Here is a 6,530-nt window from a genome sequence, read left to right on the forward strand (position 1 = left end):
AAACTTTATGACATTTGATCCTCTGAAGCCTATATGAACTATATAACTATATATATATATATATATATATATATATATATGTTATATAGTTATATAATATAACTATAACTATGTTATATAAAAGGACATAAAAGTTTTAGATATATTATCATTACCAATCTGTGCTGAAATCCATATTGTAGAAAAAGTAGATATTAGGTATCTGTAAAACAGCAGGCATGCACTTATGCCTTTGAAACTTATATGCAGGCTGAACACTGTATGCATAATTAATAAATAAATGTCCAAAAACGACATTTATGTCTTTATATTTTTAAATCCTTATTTAGGAGCCATATTGAGGCTGCCTAATACTGACAAGCTGACAAAGTTATGGTTAGCCCAGCCAACAATACTTTTAGATCTGAGAAGGATATATTTAATTAACTCTCCAATCTAACAAAAAAAAAAAAATACAGGGACCAGTCAATATACTCCTAGCCATAACCAATTGTCTATGGCATTGAGGGCAGAAGTTCTTCACAATGTACATAATGAGAGGTGTTGTTGTTGTTGTTGTTTGTTTGTTTGTTTGTTTGTCTTTTCTCTGTGGAAGAGGGACATGGAAATTTCTGACCTTATTTTATCTAGGCCAAGGTGGTGCAAGCAATTTTTCAGTTCCCTGCAGCCTCTAAAAAGTCTAAGCTGGGTTTAACCTGTCAACAGACATTCTATTTGAGCATCTTGCTCCCTGGTCAGTGTCATAACAATCCATGCTGTCCCATAATCTTCTTAGAGGCCTAGGGTCATTGTTAGGATCTGTGATTCTACGTCTGATATTATTATTACTTTTTAGTTAACATTTAAATGCCTTATTCTACAGATCTCTGTACTATTAGAAGTCTGTCTAGGTATAGCTAAATAGAAAACTTTGTTTCAGTTACTTGTTTTAACCTTAATTATTTAGAACATGTATAGGTGACTGAAGTTTTAGACAACTTTGTTTCAGTTACTTGTTTTAACCTTAATTATTTAGAACATGTATAGGTGACAGACTGAAGTTTATCCCTGTCATTAATCATTAATACTTAGTTTGATTATAACCAGGAATTAATTGATAAGGATTTTCTCATCATATGAATTTAATGACCAGAGCTCAGAGATAAATTTTGATCTGAGGGCTGTTAGCATTAGACCCCAAAAATGTTTAAACCATTTTTGTTTTAGATCTATTGTTGTAATAAAACGTAGGTTTATAACAGGAATCACACAGATAGAATTTTTTTCCAGTCCATTAACATTTGTAAGATTTAAAGGAAATATTCTATGATCTATCCTATCTTTGTGAGTATAAAGAACTATATGTCACTTTAAACCCAACCAAGGAATACTATAACCTTAACTATCAGTCTTCAACTCCTTCAAAGAACACAGAAGGATAATATATAAAATCTAGAATTGAAAGGGACAACTCCCCTGGTCAGATCCTATGTTCTTCTGTAATGTTCCATCTTAAGCCTATAGGCCACAGTTTATGTATGGCAGATTTTTCAGCCAAGCAAGAAATATAAAAGTGTCCTACCTGTGTTGTCAGGTTGTCAGTACCTTTTCTCCACATCCTTCAGACTGTCTAGCAGACTCTTCCATGAAGAAGGAACCATATAGCAATGTCCATCTTGTATCAGCAGTCACTTTCCTGTGGGTCCTGCATGTCCAGTCCATACAGCATAAATCCAAACAGTCCAGGGAAGAACAATATTTTGGCCAAATGGCTGGTCTTGCCATATTGGAGGCAAACTCTAGAACTTTTCAACAAGTACATATAATTGTCTTTAGAGAAATAAATGGAACTTGTAAGCAATTAACCTGGTATGGTCAAAATTTAATGCATATTACTAAATTTAAATTTATATTTGTAGATATGAGAGCCCACAGCAAACAGTTTACATCTTCCTCTGACCTATTTACGAATTTTCTTTGAACCTCTATATTGCATTATATTACCTTTTGTCTCTTTCTCTGATTTTGTCAAACATCCTTAACATTGACAACACTCTCCTTTTCTATTTTTCATTTTTCCTCTTATCGATGACTCTTACTAGGAGGTTTTGTGTCTGAAGTGAATATCTTATTTATTTATTTAAATCCTGAGTGTACCTTCTTACTGTGGTGCCTTCCCCAGTGCGTCTCTGCACCCTCTGCACTTTTATCTCTTGGCTTGTTTTTCTGCTTATGTTGGGTACACCAGCTCTCCTTTGTTGATGCTTAATAACGATAAGGAGAAACAAATAGGCTGAATCGATGTTTATTCAGGGAGAAATAACTTATAATATAGAAATAGGAATACTAGCTGTTCCTGGTCCCAAGTATGCCTCCAGATGTACTCCTGTCCCCGTGCTGCAAGAAATAGAGCTCTTTGAGCCCCCTCTTCAAACTTAGTTCCCCCATGTAACTCCTGCTCTGCCTCCACCCCAATTGACATGGTCTATGCCACAGGTGCAAAAAAAGTGAAGATCTCACCAAAATCCCCATTTTAGTCTAAAGAAAAAATTTAAGCTTGATACAAAAACTATATACAAAACAGTGAATAACAAGTGTGCTCTAAGAAAAGGAATATTGAGGACATATAAACTTAAGACATAACTATCTAGATCTAGGATGAAGGGAAAATGGGGATTACAATAGTGTTGTCCAAAGCTGGAAAGCGTAAGTCTACTAAGAAATATATCTAACTAGGAAGAGAGAATAATACTTGTGATAATTTAATATTCAAACTCATCAAAGCCCTGAGAAGAAAAATAACAATACTAGGGTAGGCAGGAAGTGTGCGTGGACAACTTCAAATGGTGCAGCAAGGACAGAAACAGCTATCTGGATAGTCAAGCTCTCACCTCAAGGTTGGTATAACCAGTTATTGCTAATGCCTAGAGTACCTGAGAGACCACAACAAAAGCAAGGAGGTAAAAAATCTGTCTTACCCTGACTTGGCAGGGTTCAGCAGTCTTCTAAGGCCTGAAATCTACTCAGCATTGTTTCCTTGAGTATCTGATCTTGAATCACAAAACTTTCTAGAGACTTCATTGAGTCAGTAAGTCTCTTGCTTTCTCCAACTACAAATGATTCCATATTTTTAATATTCTTAGGTATTATCTGAATGACATTTAAACTGCCTTCCAGAATCAATGTTCTATCTGATAGCTTTCCATTACCCTCAGACATGGAACGGATTCTGCTAGTCTTTCCATCTGATATTCCAGTTTTTTAACCTTATTAGCAGCTTCGTTCAAGCAGGAATTAGCTGTTTCTGCCAGCATGTTAATGCAGTGCACTGTTTCTGTTTTGCTTATTGAAGCATTTGACATAGAACAAATTCTGTTTTCTAGTTGGTAATTTTTATGTTCCATGTTTTGTATTCTAGATGTCGGCTCTCTATTTGCATCTCTAATATTCTGAATCTTTTTTTTCATCAGGTTGATACCCATTGTCTTTACAAAAAAAAATGTATATATTGGTTAATCCATGATTGTCTTCTGTTAAAATTCCTTCTATATATGAAGTAAAGGAATTTCCAAAGTCTTCCATCATGATTATCCACCCTAGGTATGGAACAATTGATCTCATATATTATATCATCTTAAATTGTGAAGAATATTGTATTTACCTTAGGTGGAATTCTGCTGTCCTCGAACTTTGATGGTTTTAGTTGTTGAACTCAGCTTGTGGTGGTAATGCCTGGAGGTGTCCCACCAAATCGCATCTGGCAGCAGACAATCCTTCTGATCTTGGTCCCTGAAGAATAGCTCTTAACAAAATAAGGCAAGCACAATTTTGTTAAACGAATGAGTGAAAGGAGCCTTGTGCAAATTTCTGAGGACCCCAGGGCTAACAGGTGTTGCCTCTTATTGGCGCCTTTGGGCCTCAGGAAACACACCAGCTGGGCAGGCGCCAAGTGAGCTACAGCTGCAAATGCAAAGTGGGGAATTGGCAAAAGATGAGCAGTGTGAGCTTTCTCAGGGCTGCGGTGGAGGTAAAGTTGTAGGGCAGTGGCAAATGTTCCACAAGCTGTGGTGTTTCCACCTGGTTACTCAAGGAACTCTGCCCATTCGGGGATGGTGTGAGAAGTGAGCGGAGTCTGCCACCTTGGTGTAAACCAGGTCCGGTAAAAATCCGGATTCCGCTTCTGACACCAGATAGCGTGCTTGGATAGTTCAAATTGATTGGTCTGCACTGGATGCTATGAGATGATTGGTTTATGATGCGCGGGCTTTGTTGCAACCCTATAAAAGCTGTCTGAACCTTGTACCCAGGGTTCCCAGTCCTCTACCCTATGTGGAGTATGGCTGCGAACCCCAGTGCACTGGAATATAAAAGACCTCATGGTTTTGCATCAAGACCATTTCTCGTGAGTGATTTGGGGGGGGGCGCCTTTCCTGAGACGGGGCGTGAGGTTCCACGCCCTATGTGAGTCTTTCAGGGTGGGTTCTAGGACCTCATCAGAAAACCCACAAAAGCAACTAAACTGGCTCACAGGAACTCACAGTGCCTGAAACAACAACCAGGGAGTCTGCATAGGACCAACCTAAGCCTTCTGCATAAATGTGACAGTTGTGTAGCTTTCTTTACTTGTGGCTGTTGGTGTATTGGAAACGGAAAAGACGGTCTTTGCCTGTATTCATTAAAATCAGTCACAGAAAAATATAGAATGTAATCACAACCTAAGTTTTAAGATTTCTTATGTGTAGTGTTCTACCTGCATGCCTGAAGAGGGAACTAGATTTCTGAATAGGTGACTATTACTCACCCTGTGGTTGCTGGGAAATGAACTCTGGAAGAGCAGGTAGTGCTATTAACCTCTAAGCCATTTCTCCAGCCAACACTGTAAGTTTTATAATGCCTGAAAGATTTTGTTGGGATATGTAAACTGTAAAAGAAAATTAAAGAAAACAACAGTGTGAGAAAGAAGTTGTTTTCAGAGCCCCTAAGACACATAAGAATCCAGCTGCAAGCAAGCCTTTGGGGTGATTTTTTTTTTTTTATTTTGTGATTGATGGGGGAGGGTCCCACCCAATGTGGATGCCAAGTGCTGGGCAGCTGGTCCCGAGTTCTCTTTAAGAAAGCAAGCTAAACAAGTTATGAGGCAGGACCCTCCTGGCTTTAGGTTTCTTCCCTGTTTGAATTATTGCTCTGGGTTCCTTCAGTGATAGACTACAATGAAAAAGTACAAGTGAAATAAATCTTTTCCTCACAAACTTAGTTTTTGGTCCTATAGTTTGTTGCAGCAACAGAAACACTAAGACATTAGTCATTAAACCAGTGATGACCAATCTACAATAGATAGGCAGAGAGGGGGTAGGTATAGAGGAAGGAACTGGATGTCCATGGGATGGGGAAACAACAAAGATGTCATTGGGGGATTGGGGTGTGTGGGAGGACTGGAGAGGATCAAGTGGTGATGGGGAGGAAATTTATGGTGGAGAAAGGAAATTCAGTGAGAGATAACTGGAACTGAGGGAGATATTTGGGAGGTCATATGGAAACTTAGTTCAGTGGAAATTTCCTAAAATATATGAAGGTGATCCTAATGAGCCGTCCTAATAATGAAGGAGAGAGAGTCACAGCTGTCCATTTTTTGTCACTAAACTAGGCTTCCAGGACCAGAAAAAGGTCACATTCTATTGAGTTGATGGGCAAGGGGGTCCAATGGGAATCGCCAAACAACCCAGGCTATTGTCAAGACAATAGCAACAGTTACTCTCTGCAAACTGCAACAGGGTCAAATTAGTGAGGACAACACCAACACAACTCATTGTACATGAAGAAATTTAACTGCTAACTAGACGCACAGATGATAGACATACAGGTTGATTGATGACAGACAGACAGATATAGATAAATGCTTCCATACCTACCTACCTACCTACATGAATACAAAGATGAAAAACATACAGACAGCTAGATCTATGTAATGATAAACTAAACACTAAAAACGTGGTACTCTGATTGGAGATGTCATTCAGCAAATATGTTTCTCTTATTGGTTAATGAATAAAGCTCTGTTGGCCAATAGGAAAGCAAGATAGTCAGGACTAGGAGACAAGGAGGAGAAAGGAAGTAGTAGGGAGGAGATCCAAGATGAAGGACCGAGAGAGAAGATTGCCAGCCCCTCTCTCTGGTAAGATAAGGCCACGTGGAAATACTTAGATTAACAGAAATGGGTTAATATTTAAGAGAGACCTAGCCGATAACTGACCAACAGAATTATATCTAATATAGCATCTCTGTATGTTATTTGGGGCTGGTGTGGACCTGGGTCCAGGCTGGGGGAAAAAGTGTTTCTAACAGTACTCTTTACTTCTCTTACCTACATGAGCATATTTTCTACCCCCATTTAAGATACAAAGATGGAACATTCAAAATACAAAGTCCTCTACAATCCCAGACACAAAATATCCAATGTCCATTTGAGGCACATTGGTTTGATTAGTAACTGGACTTTCCTTCGATTCTGGCTATTTGTAGAGATTACACCTGGAACTCTTCCTCACATTTTG

Source organism: Phodopus roborovskii, unplaced genomic scaffold (assembly GCF_943737965.1).
Source record: "Phodopus roborovskii unplaced genomic scaffold, PHOROB, whole genome shotgun sequence".
NCBI lineage: Eukaryota > Metazoa > Chordata > Mammalia > Rodentia > Cricetidae > Phodopus > Phodopus roborovskii.